The sequence below is a fragment of the Gavia stellata genome, chromosome 4, assembly GCF_030936135.1.
Source record: "Gavia stellata isolate bGavSte3 chromosome 4, bGavSte3.hap2, whole genome shotgun sequence".
Taxonomy (NCBI): Eukaryota; Metazoa; Chordata; class Aves; order Gaviiformes; family Gaviidae; genus Gavia; species Gavia stellata.
The window spans coordinates 44,327,913-44,350,334 of NC_082597.1; positions in this window are offsets into that span (position 1 = coordinate 44,327,913).

Below are 22,422 nucleotides of genomic sequence, written 5' to 3' on the forward strand. Positions count from 1 at the left end.
AGCAAGCAGCAGTGATGGGCAGGTTTGTCACCTGGAAAGTCAGTGCTAGGTCACTTTACAAAGCATTTTGGTAGAGCTTCAAACAGGGCCCACATGAGAGGCCAGGTAAGAATTTAATCTCACTTTGTGGCCTGAAGATATTACCAAGGAATGAAAAGCAAACCTAAGGCCTTTCTATTGCTTCTGTACAGAGGGTGAGGGCAGGGTATGATGTGCTGGGGGAGGCATGCAATGTAAATTATCTAAGTTTGGCTTTTTTTCCCTAGATGTATTTATTTTCAGAAGTTTATTTCAAATTTAGATAGGGAAGTGACTGACAATCTATCTGAATATTAAATGCTACCAAAAATCAGCCTTGGTGTGACCAACCAAGAGAGACAGGCAACATGACTTTTTATTAATATCACATGCCAAGGAACATTGTGTCACTTGCTATGATGAATGGAACAAAATGTTGCTTTCTGGCATGAAGCTTGGAAATGGAGAAAATTGCAATCGATCAAATACAGCAACATTAGTGGAACTTGGGTGAAAAATCTAGTAGAAACCTAGGAACGTAACCGTGTAACTATCTCCCATTATTGCTCATTCAGCTCATGTGCAATCCCATTGTGAAATTTAAGTTTTATTCTCATCACACTTTTAATCAAGACTTTATTGTGAGAAGTAGAAATCCATTGAAATGTCCATGAACTGTAGCTTGAGGGCTGGTTTTTTCAATGTTTTTTCTATCATTTAAATTCGAGAATGTCTGCATTTGCATATTGTGTAGCATATTTTAATGTATTTATTTATGGCAGTCACGTTAGACATAGAAGGAAGTATAAAATTTTTCTTTGACCTTGGTAATAAAAGATGACATGCTGCAAAGTTGCAAAGAACACTGGACCATAACAACAAATGACCATAACAGCCAATGACAACAGATTTGGGTATAACAGAATTAGGGACACAAAACAAAAAGCCAATTGTAGAATTTGTTTATATACTTACAGCTCAGTTGATGAGATCCTTTATTGTTGTATAAGTTATTTGAAATACATTTCTCTGTATCTACACATATATATGGCATCCTAAACAAGTTTGGCTCCATGAATTTTGTAGTAAACAATATTGCCAGGAGCTTTTTATTTCCCACTTAAGGAACAGTAGCTGTATGTGCACATACGCCTTTCTGTGTGTTAAATTGAATGGACATTTTTTTGGTACATACTACACTGTCTTGTATACTATGTTTTCAGTATTTCTTCCTGTTTAAAAATTGGCATCACAGCTGGGAGGGAAAGAAGACCTGACACTAGATAAAACTTGCAAATAAATAGTGATATTTTATTTTACTTTTACTTTTTCTTCTTACTTTAATACAGTAACTGCTTACTGATCATAGATTTTACTTTTCTTAATGAAGAAAACATCTCTGGCATTATAATCTACTTGTGGTCAATAGCCTTGGACAGAAATCAAAGCAGTCATCCCTGTTGAAACTGCAGACACCATTTTGGCCTTTTTGTCTTGAAAATTAAGAGGACTAAACATCACTTAGCTTTATCTTTGTCCACAAAAAAGTAAGAACAAGAATCGTAAGAGCTGGGAAAACTGAAATTAAAGTGATGAGAGAAAACACATTAAGGCTCAGACTCACAAGGCATTTCTAAGTCTTGATTTAGTAGATTTTAATAAATCCTAAATACCTTTGTAAATATGGGTCATAATGCTCCAGGAGCAAAGAATCACATTTCTAGTAAATGACATTTTGACAATTGCTGTGGAACAAATGCTGGTCTCCATGACACTAGAAGAATCCAAAAGTACCATCTTGAATTAATTTTTGTTTACTTGGGCGTTTTTACTTAAGATGAATAGGGACAGCTTCTGGTCTTACACTAGTAAGTGTTATTGCATTGATTACTGATTTTAATTACTCCTTAAAAAGAATGCAATGTTACAGAAAGTCATTCATGTACAGATGAAGTTCTGATTCTGCATCAGGCAATATGTAATATACTGGGTTAGATTTTGCTCTGTGTTAGGTAAGTATAAATCTGGATTAGCTCTATTGAAATCAATGTCATTTTTTCAGTTTATGTGTTTTAGCAGTACTTCTGAGAACAGAATGTGGCCTGCATGTTTTTAGATGAAAAATGGAAAAGGAGACTCTAGAAATAGCATCTAATATTTACTCCCTCATAATCTCACTTGGTTATATTAAGTAAAGAAACAGGGATTTATTTCCTTTAAGTATCTATTTTCATTGCTGTTAAGCTGGTTTTACAAGCACTGAGACTCAATAAAAGTGCTTGTTTACTTCTTTCTGTATTGTACAGAATTCTACAGAAGGACTTTCTTTTTTGTCCTACAAAATACTCCTCTCATTTGAAAGTTTATTTGTTATTTGTCTAATCATTCTATTTGTCTGTTCATTGTTGCTGAATAACTTGGAGAAGACTTCCACTTAATTTTCTGTGTGACATACCTCTCCTAGCCTCTACCTCCAGATGAAAGGATGTCCATTAATTTCCATCACTGTTTTGTTCATTCTGTTATGAAACAGCAGGAATCCTTGCTTATTGGGAAAAGCCTATATTAAAACAACAATAAATTGTATTTTATGTGATATTTATTCTTCCCCATCAACTTCCATACAGATTCTAGTTTACTTTGGTCATATACTGTTGTTTGCTTATAACTTTGGTTATGAGCTATGTATGAAGTGGGTGTATATGTTCAGAAGTTTAGCGTGGCATCCAGTGATTTCCACTACCTCACCGCATGGGACATCAAGTTTTGAGCTGTGTCAGTCTGGCCAAGTATAAAACAGATCCATCCATGAAACTTTAGGGGGAATTTTTGCTCCTTGTTTACAACATCATTAGTAAAAACAGATTTTATTAGATATATTCTGACATTTTATTAGATATATTCTGTGTAAAATAAACATATAAATAAAAATACATATATACACATACATACATATGTACATTTTAATTTTATTTATACGTATCTATTATATATATTTAGATATAAATTTATTTTTTTATATATATGTTCCTTTGCCTTCAAATAAGAGACTTCATTTAGCCTTCCTAGAAGTCCATATGTAGCTGAAACGTTGTGTGGTACTAGACTCAGTGATGTGAACACTGTGGCAACAAAAATTTGAGGTGATTTAGCCATGTATCACCAGTCTGCAGGGACTTCTGAGTATTGCTGTATTTATTACTTCATTGTCTGTCTCACTTAATCATCCCCCTAATGATTATATATTTTTCTCACTTTAAAGACCATTAAGTCTGAAACAAATCTATTTTGCATTTTGTAATGCACCATATTGTTTTATATAGAAAGATAAATTTGAAGAAATGTATAGCAATAACATTTATCCTTGAAATAATATTTAATCTTTTGGTATGTATAAGCAGTAATAAATAACACTATTATTAAAGGTTAAGTATTGGAACAGAGAAGGAAATTGGAGGAAAACAGTGACTATTAAAATAAAATATATTGGTCTTTGGCCTTTTTTATAAAGGGACAGATAACTATGAATTCTGAAATTTCTTTCCTAATTTTGAAAGGGGTTTTGATGAGGCGTTTTTAAAATCTTTTTGAAAGGTCATTTGTTGGTTAGACTGAGTCATGAGAGCTTATATTTAATTTTTTTGTACATCAGAGGCAAGGTACTCAAAAACATTTAGACAAATGATGGAGAACCTGTATGCTTATAGCTGGTACTATTTTATGTTGAAGAAGACCAATACAACTGTTATTCAAAATATGGCATTCTGTCTAGTGAAATAATGAGAATCAATGGAATATACACTAAATTTTATCATCTTGATTTTTTTTCTTATACATGAAAATTTTTGGAGAAAAAAAAATGTGTGAGGTTCACATGTAAAGTAAGGCAGTCCCACTCAGCAAAAGCAATGCAAGATATCAGCATTCTGTGCATGCTGTGGGAAGGACAAAAAAGAAAAATTCTTCCTATGGAAAGATCCGTATGAAAATCTTTTTGGTGATAGAGGAGGAGGAGGAAAAATTAACATCAATATTAAAGTGCAATTGGGTTGGATCAGAAGTCTTGATGATGCATCTGGGAGCACAATAATGTAAATCACTGCAGGTATAATTATGAAGGTAATTGCAATGCAGTATAAGTAGTACCAAAAAATGAAATTAAAAAATTGCAAAGCAAATAAAATCACGAGCAGCCAAAAGACAAAAAGTTTGTGATAAATGGTTCATTTAGACCTGCAGTGCTGTGTGGGCAAAATTGGATTGCAATCATAGCCATTTCAAAAATGAAAACATTAAGAGAAAAGGAAATTGGACAGAAATGGCATGGAAATTACAGCCTTTGATCCGTTTTTGAAGAACCTTTCATGAGGCATCATCGTGAGTGGGCAGCAAATTCTTTCCAATCTCCTCTTTAAGCACTTGTGAAAGCTTGGAGACTGTGAGACTGAAATAAATGTTTTAGCATGGTTTGTGTGAGCGTATCTCTCTCTGCTGACCTTTTTTAGCTTATATAAGCAGCACAAAATTGCACTGAATGTTTAGTGCAATAATATACAATGTATATAATATATGCAATTATATAGAACATAACTTAATACAATGGTATAGAAAGGAAACTATTTTCTGTAGTAGCACTAGCCTTTCATTAATTTTCTGTAAAAATCAGGAACTATATAGGTGGGGATACACTGCATGTTGGTTTTAGAGATGTGTTAGATAAAAGTGCAGGTGGGTTTTGTAGTGTAATATTTTGAGGGCTCTCAGTCTGGCCTGAGGAAGGCTCTGTCTAAACTTGCCACAAGTCATATTCCTAAGGAAGGCTGTGTCTTTTTCTTCTTAATAATGCATCGTTTTGAACCTTCTGGGTTATCCTGCTGTCTTGAGGGAATTACGTTGTCTCAGCCTGGAAATTCGGTGTATATACAGAGAAAAGAGGTTAAATTGTTAACACGAATAATATACTGTAATTGCCAAAGCATAGCCCAGCTCTGCACTAGCTAAAATTAGATTAAGCTCTGAGGCTATAAAACAAAGATGATCATAGACTTGTTCAATCACTATTAAAATATCTGTAATTCTGTTGTAAAACATTAATGTATGGATGTATTTGCCAGTGCTCCTTATTAAATACCAGTAATTAAAATCAAAATACATGGGGTTAGCTGTCCCATTCTGTAAATTCTGAGTAATTAGCTTTCAGGTAATTGGTCAGATTAGTAACTGTACGTAAAATTATTATTGTCGATGAGAAGAAATATGTTACATCCTGATTTGAAGGATCATGAATGCTGTCACATAAAAGAATAAGCACACTATTTTACATTTCAGTAAACAACAGCTGGATTCTTCCAAGAGTGCTGCTTAAATCAAATTCAAGCTGCCTGAAGCAAAATCCCTGTTTATTTTCGTATTTTATTTGACTTGACTGGGTTCTGTTTTCATTAACATTTTCTGTCTGACCTTTTGAATTAGAGAACCTTTTCATTCTGCAGAAAAAGTCAAGTTTTCTTTGAATTTGTGAAATTTAGAGTCTCTTCTTTTAACTTTCTGTATCATTATTAAGGTGGAAAATGCTCTCCATTATATCCAAATAAAGATTATAGGAGAAATAAATATAAAAATAGTAGCAATGTTTACTTGTTTGTAGACTATTTGATTTTTTATTTTGAATTATTGGATTACTAAATGGGAGGTGGAGACAGAGCTGTATTTTGCCATTGTGCTGCTGCTATTATCATTATTAATCATTTATATAGTTTATGTATAGCTGCTGTTCACATCTTAGGTGAATAAAAAATGTCATCCATGCCCTGAAGTGTTTGCAGTCTAAAATTAGACGAAAGAGCAACAAAAGAGATAACAGATGATAGCGGTCAGCTCTAGGAGTGGCAGGTTTGGAAGAATATGTTGTTGTTTACCTGCTGTCCTCTTACTACTTTCCGTTTGAAATGCTTGCTTTTAACAGACTGCAGTCTTGCTGAGGGTACATCCTGCCCCATCATCCAGACCATTAATGAATGTTAATGATGTTAAACAGTATTGACCCCTGGGGTACCACCCCTAGTTACTGGCTTTGAACTAGACTGTGTACCACTGATCACCACCTTCTCTGCCCAGCTGCTCAGCCAGTTTTCAATCCACCTCACTACCTGCTCATCTAGCTCATATTTCATCAGCTTCTCTATGAGGATCTTACAGGAGACAGGGATGAAAGCCTTACTGAAGCAAAGCTGACAATAGCCACTGCTCTCCCCTCATCTACAAAGCCAGGCATTTCATCACAGAAGGTTGTCAGTTTGCTTAAGCTGGTTCCCCATGCTGACTACTCCCAATCACCACCTTGTCCTTCATGTGCCTGAAAACGGTTTCCAGGATTACCTGCTCCATCACTTTCCCAGGGATGGAGGTGAGACTGACCAGCCTGTAGTTCCCTGGGTCCTCCTTCCTGCCCTGCTTGAAGTTTGAAGTGACATTTGCTTTCCTCCAGTCTTTGGACACTTCTCCCAGTTGCCACAGTTGTTCAAAGTTTATCAAGAGTAGCCTTGAAATGGCAGCAGGCAGCTCCCTCAGCACTTGTGGGTGCATCCCATCAGGGCCCATGGACTTATGTATGTCGAGTTTGCTTAAGCATTCCCTGACCTGATCCTTTTCCACCAAAGGTACTTCTTCCTTGCTCCAGACTTTCCCTTTGGTCTCCAGGGCCTTGGGATTCCTAAAGGCTGGCCTTGCTAGTAGAGACTGAGGTGAAGAAGGTATTCAGTACCTCAGCCTTTTCTATGTCTGGTGTCACCAGGTCCCCTGCCACATTCAGCAGTGGGCTCACATTTTCCCTAGTCTTCCTTTTGTCATCTATGTACTTACGACGGAAGCTCCGCTTGCTGTTTTTAACATCCCTTGCCAGGTTTGATTCCAGGTAGGCTTTAGCTTTCTTAACTGCATCTCTGCATGCTCAGCCAGTATCTCTATATTCCTCCCAGGTTGCCTCTCCCTGTTTCCACCTTCTGCATGCATTTTTTATGTTTGAGTTTTGCTGGGAGCTCCTTGTTCATCCATGCAAGCCTGCTGGCATTTTTGTCTGGCTTCCCACACGTTGGGATGGAGCAGTTGCAGCTCTTGCAGGTAGCGGTCCCAGCTCTCACAGCCTCTTCTCATATGACAGATGCTCTGGTCCCTTAATGATCTTTGGGGCTCTTCTCTGGGCACATTCCAGTATGCCTATGTCTCTCTTGAACTGGGGAGCACCGAACTGGCTACAGCACTCCAGATATGGTGTCACCAGTGCTTTTTTTACAGATGGTCATTGCAAGGGTTTTAAGTAATGAATGTGGCAAGAGGAGATTGTGATTAACATGTGACTAGCACTTTCATAAGGGTAAGAGGAGTAAAGTTTGCAAGAAAGAAAAGGGAATGAAAAAAAGCAGTCTGAAAAGTCAACAGAGGAGAGTCAGTGGGGTAGAAAGCACAACTAATTGGAAGCAGCAAAATAGAGCAGAAGGATGAGACACATATATTGGGAAGGTGAGTGGGAGGGTGAGGATAAAAGGAAGTAGCTAAAGCTTGATAAAAAGTTAATTGAAGGCAATGGGAATCTTTTACGTTTCTTTCAGCAAATTCTGGTTAGGGAACAGGTTGCAGAAGTGGCAGATTGTTAGAAATAAGATACACCCTGTCTAGACATCAGATTTCCTAAAGTTCAGCTATAACAAGTGCCTCTGGGACTTTGAACCTGCTGTCTTGGGTTGGTGGCTGATGATTGCTTTGGTACCTCAGTGGGATGTGCTTGGAAGAGGGACTGAGTCTAATGACAGCTGTTTCAGAAGGACATTCTAATTTGCAAAGGTGATTCTTTCAGCGGAAAAAACCTCTGCCTGGTTGTGGCTGAAGTAGATTACACAGATGTTCCAAAGAGTGAGTATATTAGTATATCTCTTCAGAACATAGAAAAGCTGCACAAAATGAAAACAGGGCCAAAGCAATATTTTAAATTGCTAAGTCCTCACAGGGAAGATAAAAGCCAAACTTTGATTTACTGCTTAAATTATACACATTTTTATACTGAACCACTGAACTGTTGAGAAACTTAAATGGTCCTAATAAGGGTAGCATGAGATTTGAGCACGTTTATTGTGAAAGAACAGCATCACTTATTTTGTTTATCTGTGAGCCCTAAACTCTGTTAGGACCACCCTTTATCCTTACTTTCTGGGGGATCATTTGTTTGTTTTTCTTTTTAAGTATTTCCGTATCTTTTTTTGTTACTGTTTTATAACTAACTTGAGATTCAGTGCTAATGTGCAAAATACACGCCAGTTATTTAGTTCTGCTGCTGTAAGCTTCTTCAACCCTAAATCTCCAAAAAGTGTTTAGATTCCCTATTGAAATCTCCTTGTTAAGGAGTATTACTTCTATGGTCATCTCCAGGTAGCAAATGACTAACTTAATAAAATGTCCAATGCTAGCATGTCTGTGTTTGGTCTTTGCAAAATGCGGTGATAAATACCTATTTTGTTTAATTTATAGAATCCACCAACCTCTGCATAATCTTTGGTTTCCAAATTGTGAAAAGCATAATCAACATAAAAAAAAAAGTTTCTCAAAGTTCTTAGTTTCCAAATGCCATGTGCTATGGTGTACGTAAGAGTTTTGTGTAATGTGTCAAAAAAATTGGCAAGTCAGGTCCCCTGTAAACTGGAGAGGAGAGAAGAACAAATTCCAAACGCTAGGAACAAATAAAATACTTGCCAGTAGTCCCTTGGCTTCCTTGCCTTCAAATCAAGAGAGTTGTTATACTATTTCTACTGAAACGTAATTACAACCCTGTAAGTACAGATATCCACAGTATCTCCAGTGTAAAAATACGCTCTTCTAGAACACAAGTATATTAGCTGTAATAGGTATTAGCATATCTATCTTCTGATAGCAAGTAATACGTAAGTGGAAAAGGATTCACAGATGACAGATTGATAACTAAGGCAATACTGTTCAACCAAGGATTTCATATACTTGCACAGGATTATGTGGCGATAGGGAATGAGGTAGATTTCTTAGCTGTTTCTCAGTTTCTCATATCTGGGGCTATATGAAAGCATTACAGTTTTTGAATACAAAATGGGGAATTACTTTAGTGGTAGCCAAAAATTCGTTGTATTTTATTTGTTTTGTTTTGAGGAGGTGATGGAGGTGATGGAAGACTGGGGTCAAATCCTTTTTCCCCATTCATACTAAAGTATTGTTTTATGTTAAGGGTTCTTATCTTCTTTTCAAGCTTCAAGAAGAAAATATGAAAAATAGCTTTTATTACCATTCTGTGATATTTGTAAGGATGGTGAAGGAATAGCTCATAAAAAGATATTTCTCAAGTTTTAACATACCGTCTTTTTCATTACTGTAGCAGGTGGTCATTTTCATATAAATGAAACTTGTAAATAGCAACCCACCTTTTCACATGGATTCAATTACAGTGAATGCTTCCAAAAGCCAAATGCATGGAAAAAACCCCTTCCTTTTCATTCTCTCTCTAACCAAATAAAATGAATCTTTAAATCTTTTTTATATATATATATATACTGGTCATAGTCTAAATGCAATAATATATAAAATAATACTAAACTGCTTTATATTTTTTCAGGTCTTTTTTTCTTCTTTCCATTTTTCTTCCCCTTAGTTGATACTAAGCTATATATATAATAATTAAAGCTAAAGTGAAATTTACTTTTTCTGTTTGTATGTTTGTATGTTTGTAAAATAGCTTTGGGTTTCTCACAGACTCATATTGACCTGTGCTATGCTTTTCCCCTTTCCTCACTTAATATTCTCATAAAACTCACCCTCTTCTTTTGGGACAATCATTATTTCCCAAGCTGCTGTCTTCTGGAAATCAAATTACAGTGCAATGCATGGCACCTCATAAACTTGCCAAGAGTTGGATTCATGTTACCTAATTTTAGATCTGTAAAACTTAGACATCATATAAATACATTAAAAAATCAGATAAAATTGTATAAACTTTCCTCTGTAGGTGTCTCTTTCCAATCTGTTTTTTCTTCCTAGTCTGCTGTTAGCTCAGACTTAGTATCTAAATTCAAGTGAGACAAATCCCACTCTTAAAGTCCTCAGTGCCCTAAGAGTTCAGGTTAAAATACTAATCTCTCTAAGGATTATTGAAGTTGCATGAAAAAGAGGCAACACACAGTACTGGTTACTAATGATGTCACTATCATGTGTTTGAAGTGTATTGCAAAAGTTCATAGTATTTTATGGGGTCCATAAAAGTTTAAATATAATATTTCCAAGTAAAATGAAATGCATCTTGGAAAAGCATTGTAAGGTGCCTGAGCAACATTTTAAATAACAATTCTTAAGCACAGCTTAGGGAATGAGACGTACACCTTATCTTAGAAGTACAGCTTTTAACCTGCACACCACTAACACCAACAATGAGAATAAATACTGCTTCTGGTGGGTTTCCCTAGCTGAAGGGCATTTAAAGAAATTATTCCCCCAGATGAATTTCCAAAGACATTATTGATCTAGGCAAGTGGAAGCAGTGTCTTGGCGCAGTGCTATAGCTGCTATCTTCAACTCATTAGGTTCTGCTGTAGAAAAACAGACAAAATAACATGAAGAGTTTGCACAAAATTGGTCAATTTAGCTGGGGGTCCTTACCACTCCTTAAATTTGTCTTTGTGAGCAGGAACCTGCTGGCAGACAAAGGCGGCAATTTAAATCCTTGGCATTTCTGGCCCTTTTAATCACGACTGATGCAGACTTCCTCCATAAATGTCTGTTCTGTTGTATTTATCATGGTGAAGAAGGATTCTAAAGTAGTATGAATCTGTTGTACTTTGGCAGAGGTGATTCCCAAAATGACCAATATATGCAGTAATTAGATTTAAGTTTCCCTGTCAAAAGCATTGTGATTTAAATTGCTATGCTAAAAACTACTGAATTCTATCCTAAGCACACTTGCAAGGGTACAAATGTTGGCATGCATAAAAGAAGAGTTCATGATGGCTTAGTGATTACTTTGACATACAGTTTGTATCTTTTTTAAATTACTGTTACTAAGCTCAACTGCTGATGGAAAATATGTATGCATTAATTAGTACAAGGACAGATAAGCATATTGAATCAGGCACATTATTTTTTGCATATAAATTATGATATTATGGAAGAAAGGTTGTTGAGCTGGACATAAAAGCGCTAATAGTGATTTGTAAAACATTTTTTGTAATGGAAAGATACTGAACTTGATGATAAAAGGGAGTCTCAGAAGAAGGCATTTAGCTTTAAATAACTAAAGAACTTTTCTCTTTCCTTACCCTATACCATCCTTATCCTATAGCACTCCCCTTTTTTGCAGCTACTCTCTTTGTACTATTATAAGCACAAGGGATTGCATCTGAGTCCTCCACACTGGCTCTACATAAAGATTCTGCAGTTTCATTCCAGATATTTTTGGGGTACAGATTTCTTGTCTTCAGAGGCATGAATGAGCTTGTTTCAGTGCCTGTGATAGGGAGGGTCAATATTATTCTATTTTGCAGTTTCTCACTACAAACAGAACATGTAAATCTATTGTGCTTTCCAGTTAAATAACTCATAAACTGGTACTTGAACTACAGAGATAACTAAGATTACTATTCTTACATGAAGATTTACTGAAAACTAAGCCATAGGCAGTTTTTAATATTATGTTAACACCATTTCACATAATTCTTAACTAACATCTTTCAAACCTTTCTGTAGAAATGTAAAACAACATTGACTTGTCACTAAAGAACGGTATCAGTGATTTATATTGTGTTTTATGTGTGGACATGGTTATATTAAAACTAATAGCCAAAAATGTCTATTTGTATTATTTATAATTACATACAATTTTCAATTCAAACCACTTCTAGAGCATTTTACAAGTAGCATGTCATGATTTACTTTATGGAAATTATGCCTGCGTAGGAATTGCTGATTCGTGCTCTCTATACTTATCATGTGCTACTTAAATAAAGACGACTTTTCTGAGTTCTTAAAGCTAAGCACAAAGAAGCTACCCAAATGAGAAACCTCCTTTGAAATAATGGTGAGAACCCAAAGCATCCACTAATCTCAAAGAGACCTGCATGTGTGCAGCACCTCTGAATATTACGTTGTTTACTTAAGTCCTTGTTCTTTGGTACTCAATTTGAAATTTACACTGTTTTTAAGATACCAGTTTACGCCTGTGTTTCATAACCACGTCGCCTTAGTAAACATCATGAAATGACAAACTGGTGAATCAGTTCAGCTGAGACGTGAAACACTACAGTCTATAAATTCCACATCTGAGGATCACCTCCATATTTCTGCCTGACAGGAGGATTATATTAAAGAGAAATATTAATTCCCCAGAAAAGCAAGATTACAGATTAGCTATTTTATATTTTCTGATTCTTTGTTATTTTAAAATCAATTTTAATATGCAAAATAAAATAATTGAAATACGTATTTGTTTTAAAATAATCTGAATAATCAGCATTGATAATTGCCGTTAAGTTTTCAGAAATTATAACATATTCGGGTATTTTTTGTTTTCTTTCTGATTTATCATGCCTATTTTCATTTCCTATTGCCTGTGGTTTTTCAAAAACTGTAAATAATTTAGAGATGTCCTAGATTTAGAAAATGATGTTTTAAAAATCTATGATTTAAAGTGTGCCTGGAAAAGGCACTTTATTATACACAAAAATTGTTTTCTTGCTTTCATGTTAAAAGATGATTCGGGCAATGTTAGACCATTCGTCTGACCTCAGTAATACACAAGGATTTAGAAGATATTTTAACAAAACAGTAATTAGGGGCGTGGAGGTAATGGAAGCCCACATGGAATTACCAAATATAGAGCATGCCAGACTAAATGGACCGTATTCTTTGATGAAACAGCTGTTTTTTCTTGAGAAAGGAGGCTCAGTAAATTTTGTCTATATAGAGTTTCTATCATTTGATATGGAAGCACATTTAAAAAAAGGTCTTAGTTATGCTGTATATGTGTACAAAAGTTGTAAAGTGATTAACAAACTCTCAGAAGGGGTAAACATGATGATGGGCTGTATTTGAAGTTATTGGATAGGAAGGAGGTTATTGGCACGATTCTTAAAGGAACATTGGCCTTGAATCAGTATTATTCTTTTAAAAACGGGCCCCAGAAACTCAGAAAACTTAAGAAATTTGCTTCTGATTGGAAACTTTTGGCAGCTTGTAGAAGTAATGGTATCTCTAGGAAAAAGGGTTGAGATCAAGGAGAGGATCATTAGAAATAGATAATGTGTATAAGTACAAAATGAAAGGTAACCAGTGATAAAAAATTTCTACCCTGTCTGGGTTCTCATCCCTTGAAAAGAACAAAGAAGGAAAAAAATATCAGTTCATGCATGACTAGAGATACCACCAGGGAAAACTTAAAGATTTCTAGGAGTTACTGGGCAAGACATTCAAGAAAAATGGAGATGTGTTAATTTAGAAAGACACAGGTGAAATTTGACTTGGAATGCTATATACTTTTCTTGCCATCACTCTTCCAGGGAGATAAATCCATATTAGAGCAGACGAAGAGAAGGGTTATTAAAATGATTGGGGGAAGAGGGAAACTCATTGCTTAAGCAAAATCAGTTAATGAACAGATGTCAGTCACAGTTGTCTTACTAGTCGAGGGTTGTACAGGGACCCTGGAGGTCAGCACAGGCTAGAAAATGAATTCCAGTAGATCTCAAATGGAAAACATAACTTTCATGTAGCGTTTGAATCCCTGTGTTATGTTTTCTAATTTCCTTAGTATTCCATATAAGAAAGTATATGATGCCAGCTTTGACAATTTCTTAATCGTAGCTTTGTACCAATTTTTCATAAACTGTACATTAAACCTTGTGCGTGTGTGTGTCATTAAGGAGTATCTTCATGGTCTGTCATTTTAGTAGCTCGCAACAATGAACAGATATGTTCACACTGTAACGCACCAAGATATTCAGCATCTACTAAAACTTACTTAGGAAGTCAGTCCTTTAGTGACCCATCAAGTTTACATGAGTTCTCTGTGATAGATCATTTCTGTGACAGAACTGAATCCGAAGTTCAAGGCTAGCGTTTTCAGTGCTGTATGATTTGTTTTCTGATTGCATTTAAGCAACTTCATTTGTGAAAAGAAAGCAGTAGAAAAGCCCTGGGAATTCAGTCTTATCCTTTCTAAGTGTTGTATTGCCTAACAGTATTATTTCAGTATTTTTCTAAGGGGCTAGTCAGTACAGCACTTAGCTAAGTGATAAAGGGAAAAGCTGCATTATGACTTGTTGGAAAAATATTCTCTCTACTAACTAATTGCATTTCAGAATAACATTAGGCTACTCTTATATTTGGGGCCAGATTTTGGAGTAAGACGTCCAGTTATTTATTTATTTAGATATTTACATTGAGCTGGGCCTCCTACATATTATTTGTTGTTCAAGATTGCTCTAGGACTACAGACTCTGTATGAATCACATTACGAAGCTTTGGAAATGCCAAATATGAGTCAGTATTTGTGGTGTTTATCTGTACAACTCAAGCCAAGTCTTCTTCCAGAATGGCAAGTACTTCTGAAAAAAGATTGAAATTCAGCTGGCATAAAAGGTTATATCAGACTGAACTGCTTAGGCCTGCCCTTGCTGAGGAGATGCAGCTGGATGAAGGACAAGGAAACCCAGAAACATAAATAATTTCACATAGATACTTGACCTTATTGCCTTGCTTCTCTGTAGGAAAGGGCCTGCACTTTCTAAAATGCTTGCCTTCGTCTGGTAATTTGAGTTTGTTTCACAAATCTTAGAAAGTGGTATTAGCTGGGGAGCTTTCCCAATGTTAAGTGTGTAGAGCTAGGTCTACAAAGTCATATATAATAGCCTAGTAATGTTAATGTGCACATCATGTGAAATATTCTGGGTATTCAGACATGGCACTAAATTTTCAACAGATGTGTAAGTCTTTGAAAATTACAAATTTGGAAATGACTGTCAATTAAAAAAAATGTTTCATCTATTATGATGACTGTGAATTCATGTCTGAAGAGTTGCTGGGGGGCTTTTTTCCATTTTGGAAAGACTTAGAATACTTGTTTTATCTAATCATCTCTTCTCTTGTCCTAATGTGTGTGGAGGTTTTATTATCATTGCATTGTTCAGGGAATGAAGTATATATGGATGATCATCTGTCTTTATCTAGACATGTATTGGTATCTGAGATGGCTTGATATTTTCCTGCTTGCCTTGAAATTTCATTCCTTCTAATTTTCCTTCTAAAATATCAAATACAAGTTTCAACCTTGAAAAATATTTCTAGAACGATCACTGTTGTGAGTCTTTCTAAAGTCTCTTAACTTCCCTTCAGAACTGGGTCTCTTCATTTGTTCTTTCTGTGTTGTGAGTTCTTGGGCAAAGTTATTTTATTGAGCTTTTAGTATCATTGAATTTAAGAACAGCAGCTCAGGCTTTCTGCCAAGTCAGTGTTTTGGGACTGAAATTGTCATTGTTTTTCTTTGTTATTGAAAAAAATATGATGTTCAAACTTGAAGCCAAAGTCCTTTTTTATAGAATAAATAATTATCCTGACATAATTTGCCATTTGTACATGTGGCATAAATTTTGTGAGAAGAGAGCAAGATGGGTTACAGTCCTAAAGAATCCTGCTTCTGTTATCTCGGTTTATTTCAGCAATAATTTCTCCTGGTCTTTAACCGAGAATTCCTCGTGGGGAACAAGGGTTGTATGTTGTGAACTCGCTAGTCTGATGCCATATTTAGGCTGGCAAGAAGCCTCATGCTTCCAGTGTTGCATGTTTTAATGGCCGGAAGCAAAATCTTTTACCCTTGATGAAATGGTATCCTGGGTTTCTGTGTATATAAGGACTTTTTATCCTCATTTTTCTCCATTTCATGTTACTATCTGGAGGACTGACTATGGAAAAAGCCACATCACACCCTTGAGTTCTAGCTAGATGGCTGTGTATTAAAGTCTCATTTAAACTTTAAACTCAGTTTACCTCCAAGTTATGGAGATGTTGTGCTACACTGATACTCATTACAGAAAACTGAAACATCAAAGATGCAGAAATGTGAAGCAGAGGAAATGTGCTTGCTAGGAAAGTGCATCAGGCAGCATTTTAAGATTTGTCTGTTTCACTGTGCTGCTGATTTTGCTTATTTGTTTTTTATGCTCTGACTTTATCTTTCAGTATAACATTTTTGGTTTACATTGGCACTTAGCTATGGATTGCAGCGTATTTGCAATATTTTGATGTAAAGATACTGGCATGGGAAATTTGGGAATAAGCTTTTCCATAATACTGTGTACGAGCCTGATAAAGTCCTTTAATTTTTCTGTGCTTCAGTTACCTACATACAAACCTGAGATAGTATTTCCCTGCTGCCAGCTATACTATTCTTCCACTCCCCCTACAGAAAAAGCATACTCCGAATAGTTAGGAAAGGGAACTCCAAACATTTATATTTATAGGGTTGAAAGAGGGTAATCCCGCTAATCCAGAGTTTTAAGAAAAGGGAACATGTGTTACTTGTTTATAACTGATTTGTTGCAGTTATGTGCAATGCCAGTTTGAAAAAAACTCTAGCTTAGTTTGCCTTGGCATTTGGGCGGATATATCACAGTATGAAATAATGAGGGCAAATTTAGATGAGTCTCTGGACTAGAGCATAGCTGGGCAAAAGGTACTGACGCAGTCACGTCTTGATTTGCCTGAGCGTGTAACCATTGGACTAGATAAGGATTCTCCTGTCATATATATATCAATAATAAGAGTTGGCAAGTAAGATAAAAGAATATAGCTGTACTTTTAACAGAAAACTATTTTTGCCATAAAATGGAAAACATATAGTATGCATATTCAATGTGGGTTAAAAATATACGTTCCTTAGAAAAGTCATTACATCTATTGTTGAAAGTTTGCTCTAGTTCTGATATACAACCAAAATAAACACCTGAAGTTTCAAGAGGAAACACTAACTGCAAATGAGAAATACCTATTATGAGTTGTTGCCTTGAAAATACAAGTGAGAAAAATCAAGGAGGCCATGTAAGAAAATTAAGTATCAAATAGGGAAGTCAAGAAATGTGTTTGAAAATACTGTTTTCGGTGTGTCCTATAACACAGTAAAAGCCACTTATATCATATACCCCTTTCCCCATACCCATGCCCTCCAAAAAACTAACCCCTTCCCACAGGACACAACCATCTTTTCAGTTCTACGACTAGCACCTGCGGATTGAAAACAATCAGCAGGAATGTGTGCACTGGTTTGAGAGGACTGAAGAAGAAACAGAGCTTTCCGCACCACAAAGTAGCCCCAGCCCCAGCTGGGTGCATGGGGCATATGCAGGGGAGTGGGAAACCCATTGACACGTCTTTCAGCCTCTCGCACCTCCCTGTTGCATACTCTAATCACTGGCTGTGGGAGCAGGGAGCAGAAGTATTTCAAACTTTGCCAAAAAGGGCTTTGAAGTTTGTCAAATTTATCTCAGTATGGAAGGGGAAAAAAAATCTGCTTGAATTATTTTTACATGAGGAGAGAATTGCTTCCTGCTCAGCACTAGGCAATTTTAGACTGTGGGTCTCAAACATGTACAAACACACTTTCATGGTGCTTAACTGCAGGGTTTGGGTTGGAACCACTTCAGAGGAATATTTGAACATTCCCATTGGATATTTGAATAATACAAGATTAAGATTTTGTCTATGGTATATATATGTGTGTGTATTTTTACAACCTAAGTTTTATCATAAAGATAACTGAAAAACATCCTTTTTTAAGAACTGCTAGATGTAAAAAATCTGGAAAATAGATTCATGCTCATCAATTTAACATCTAGCTCTGACATCTATTGTATCCTTCTCTTCATTAATAGAAGTAGCTGGGAGGAGTCAGGTAGAGCAGAAAGGTCAGAAGAGGGTTAGAGCTGTGTTAGCTGTCTTTCCCCTCATGGCTTGGAACAATTCTGCTGTCCTCGCTGCCTCAGTGCCAACCCCTGTAATCCTGAGCAATACCTACAGCAGAAGGATTTGCTGTCTGAACACAAACGCCTGTGCTAACCTACCTACTTACACCGTTATCTGAAGATGCGTACCTGCTGCTGGATCTGTTCCTTATTGTCTAATTATATTGTCCGGTGAAACAACTAAAATAAGGCAAGAGTAATTAACAAAAGACAACAAAATCTTCTTTTTTTTTCTCAGCCTGCTGGGAACATACACACAGCCACAGGCTGTAGCTGACCCACTTCTTGATAAATCACACAGCAAAAATGACACTGAGGCAGCTAATGCCATCTACTGACTAAAATAACACTACCACCAGGCTAGTCAGCCTCAAAAGAAACTTGCAGGACTGGTAGCGTTAAAAATAATCAGAACATTATGTACATCTCTTTGATTAAATACAAGCTGAGCTTGAGAAGTTAAACCAGACGCTTCAGAAATTGGAATTCATTTGTCTTAAGCTTGTTCTGCAGCAAGAAAGCTAAAATAATCTGTTGTTAGAAAAGCCTTTCAATAACCTGATTTTCAAAACTGCTGAGTACCTTCTCTCCCATTGTCTTCAGTGAGATTTCTGTCTTAGAATCTCTGAAAATCCATGCTTATACTGGTTTGCTAAAATCATAGAATTATAGAATCGTTTAGGTTGGAAGAGACCTTTAAGATCATCAAGTCCAACCATTAACCAGCTGTTAACTCCATTCACTGGAACTCATTCAAAACAAAAAAAGAATTTGCTCTTTCTCATCCTCTTTCATTGTTGCAATGAGTTATACCCAAGTGTGTTATAAAGCTGATTGTTTTCACTTCAGAGGTGAGACCAGGCTTTTTACTTTTGATACCTCAATATGAAGACATAATCAGTGTTAGGTATATCTCTGCTTTATGATACCTGCAAATAACCACTTCATTTAAAATATCTTTTCCTGTGTTTATATTAACAAATATATTACTTTAATGCACTATGCAGAGAAAATTTGCACTTGAAATAAGAGCCACATTTCCTGCTAAAAATCATTGACTGAGCAAGGTGGATTACATATAAGATATCAGCATCCTCCAGGTTAATAACAGAGAACATTCTCTCTAATAATGAATAATCACCTCGACACAGTAAAGCAAATCAGTGTGCTCAGCTCTTTTCTTAGACAATTAAATTATGTATCAAAGTCTCATTAAAGCAGATGAGGTACTTCAGTATGTTTTTAAGTGGGGTGGTGTCACTTTTACTCGTGTCACTTTAAGTGGTGTCACTTTTCCATGTGCTGAAATATTAACACTTCTGGGGCGAAATCCTTCTGGTTGTGTGGAGCTTGGTAACTTCATAGAAAGAGAGAATGCCTCTAGTCAAAGTGTATCTGTGATAGCCGCCTTTCACCCAACAAAATTGTGACTGGATTAAAGCACTGGATCACTCTTTATTTAGCATTCTCTGGCCTTTTTTGTACACCAAATATCCAAAGCTGGCTTCTGGGACAGCAACAACTTTGCAGCCACTTTGTACATTCCCTCCTTTTCCACAATGGACCTGCATCGTTCATGGCCTCTGGACCACTGCTTCACTCTGTAGCTCTAATACAGAGGCAGTTTAAAATTTTATGGAACTTTCCACTATTTATCCACTTTTCCACTTTTTCAGGTGAAAAGGACCTTTGGTCATTTTGAGGCAACAAGGTCTTTAGCTAAAAAGGACTGTGATGGAGGTGTCGTAATGTAATAGGACATGGATTAGTATACAGGATCCAATATTTATAGTTGATGTTGTTCAGGGCATCTTCTATAGATAGTATAGTTCAAAGAATAGATGCAATTAATAGAATTCATTTACAATTTCAGCTTTCACCTAATTTTAGCTTTCTGTTCCAGAATAATTTTTATTCCACTATATTAAATCTGTATGACATTCTACCAAGTTGTCTTCACTGCTGATTTAGGTAGCATTTGCCATGCTACATACTACATTATATCAGAATAAAACTTAGTTTGACCAAAATCCCTCCATAGCCTAATTAATTACTCTTATAATTTTTTTCTACCTAGTATCTATCATAAATAATCCAAGTTTGAGGTCATTATACTATATTTAACTTTTTAAAAGATTTCTTACTCTACTTCCTTGTGATTTTTTTCCCTTAAGTCTGTTGGTTAGTGGATATTTAAAGGCTCATAGAATCTCCATAAAAGTCTCGATTTCATTACAGATTTTTTGATTCAGTTTATTTATGACAGCTAATTACCTTTAAAATGTACAATACTTGTTGTGGACAGTATATCTCAGCAGTAAGCATGTTGAATAGCAGAATAATAGCAGTCAGTTCCACTTTTAATAGCTTTCAATCCATCTCCATCTAAGGGAGATATGTTTTATTTTCAGAATGGACTGTAGTGGTTCACAGGTATTTACAAAATAGCAACTCAGATAATCTTGAATTGGGTTTCATTTTGTATGATCAGTCAGCTTCTGTTGATCTTGGATTAAGATCTCCAGGGCCTGTGAATAAGTAAGGTTTACCTAAGGCTGGCTATGAGAATTATAATGCTATTACAATTTGCCTGGAGTATCCTATTAAAATGACAAATAACAATTTTTCTGTTGAATTTTTAAATTATTCAAATGACCATGTAATTTATTATTAGATGCTATCTGTAGTGGTTCTTAAACTCTGTATTTATAGTCTTTAGGAGGGCATTTCTTGTTTGCAGTTATATTTCATGGACTCAAAGAACAATTTCTGTAGAATTTACTGCTCATTTCATTCCTTCTATGTTTGATTGAACCTTTTCTTTTAGAGATTGAGGATGCCTTTATTTTGAAGCCTGACAAAGAAATATATCTATCTACATATATAAATCATAATTATATATACTTTTACCAATACTGTGCCATATGGGAGTTTTCCTAAGCCGAAAGCATTTTTTGAGACAAATATATGATATTTTTGTTGCTTTTGTGTGAAGTTAAGAAGTTGTCTAGTGTTTGTTATAGTTAACTTCACATTTTGGGTTTCCGTCACAGATGAGATTTGTTCCACCTTGTTTTAGTAGTTGAAGGCAATAGTATGGGCATAGGGAGAGAGGTTTTTTGTTGAACTGCTTATATTATTGTTTTCTTTGTTTTAGAAAATAATTTAGATTCTCTAGTCAAGTTATTTATATTCAGAACACTTTCTGGTACTCACAGAGGACATGCAGGAGAAAATACTGAAGGTCTCATGGCAGCAATATATGCAACAGACAACTCGTTGTTTGCTGTATCTAGGAATTTTTAAACAGCTCCATTACAAACTGTGCACCATGTACAAGCACGGGTATTTTATTAGCTGTTATAAACTGGGGTACTGGTTTCAGAAAAAAACTGCTTAACATTATGTGATAATATCTGACCGTGAAGGATGAAGATTATGCAAGGAGCCTTCATAAAGAAGTTGTATTTATAAATAGAATATGAAAGCCCATTTTAAATTGCTTCATAAAATTTGACGGCTTTAAACAAACCTTTGTGCCGAACAAGCCAGTCTTCTTGTTTTCTAGGGGCATGGATTAGAGCAGGATTACTCAGTGTGTAGGAGACATAGACCAGAAGTGGGTCACAAGGATCATACCAGCTAATGGGCAGAATTCAGCAAAAATCCCCCAGTCTCTGTGAGAGAGCAGAAGCCTTGAATGGGGGCGGAAAACATACACATCCCTCACAGCTGTCCTGCTCTCGCTGCTTCTACTGCTTCTCCTGCCGCAAGCCAGCACCTGTGTAGTGCTTTCTGTACCTAAATTGCTTGCATGTGGGGCCCGTTTCTGCCAGTTTTCACCCATGCTGAGATGATTACCAAAAACTGCCTCCTGCAGTCACTTCAGGTTACCACGCAAACTGGGGAGACAGTGAGAGGATGGGTTTTGTTTAGACACCATGAGCCGACCATGGCAGAGCGAGGTGAAAACCCGGGAGACCACTGTGGGCTTGAGCGCCTTACCCTCAGTGTCACCGCGTGGTGCTACTGAATCCTGTTCTTGCTGGCTGCCTGCTGCGATTTCTTTTGTGATCTGTGGAAGGAAACAAAAGAGTGTCATCCTTGCTTGTCGTTCTAATATTGCTCCCTAAGAACCAGGTGTTAGTGCTGGAACTGAAATTCCTTGAAGTCAGTCCACTGCTGGGGTGGCTGTGACCACCTCATTCCTAAGTCTATATAGCTGCATGCAAGAAAAAGGAGTCAGAGGGAGACAAGGCTCCTTACCCAGGCTTGTGGAAGACTTCACCCTGCCTAATAGTCTGTCTGTCAATGGAAGTGGAAAGGTGCTCCATCTCAGGAAGATTCAAAGGAGCTGCTGGAGGAATACGTTGCTGTCCTTTGAATGCCTCAT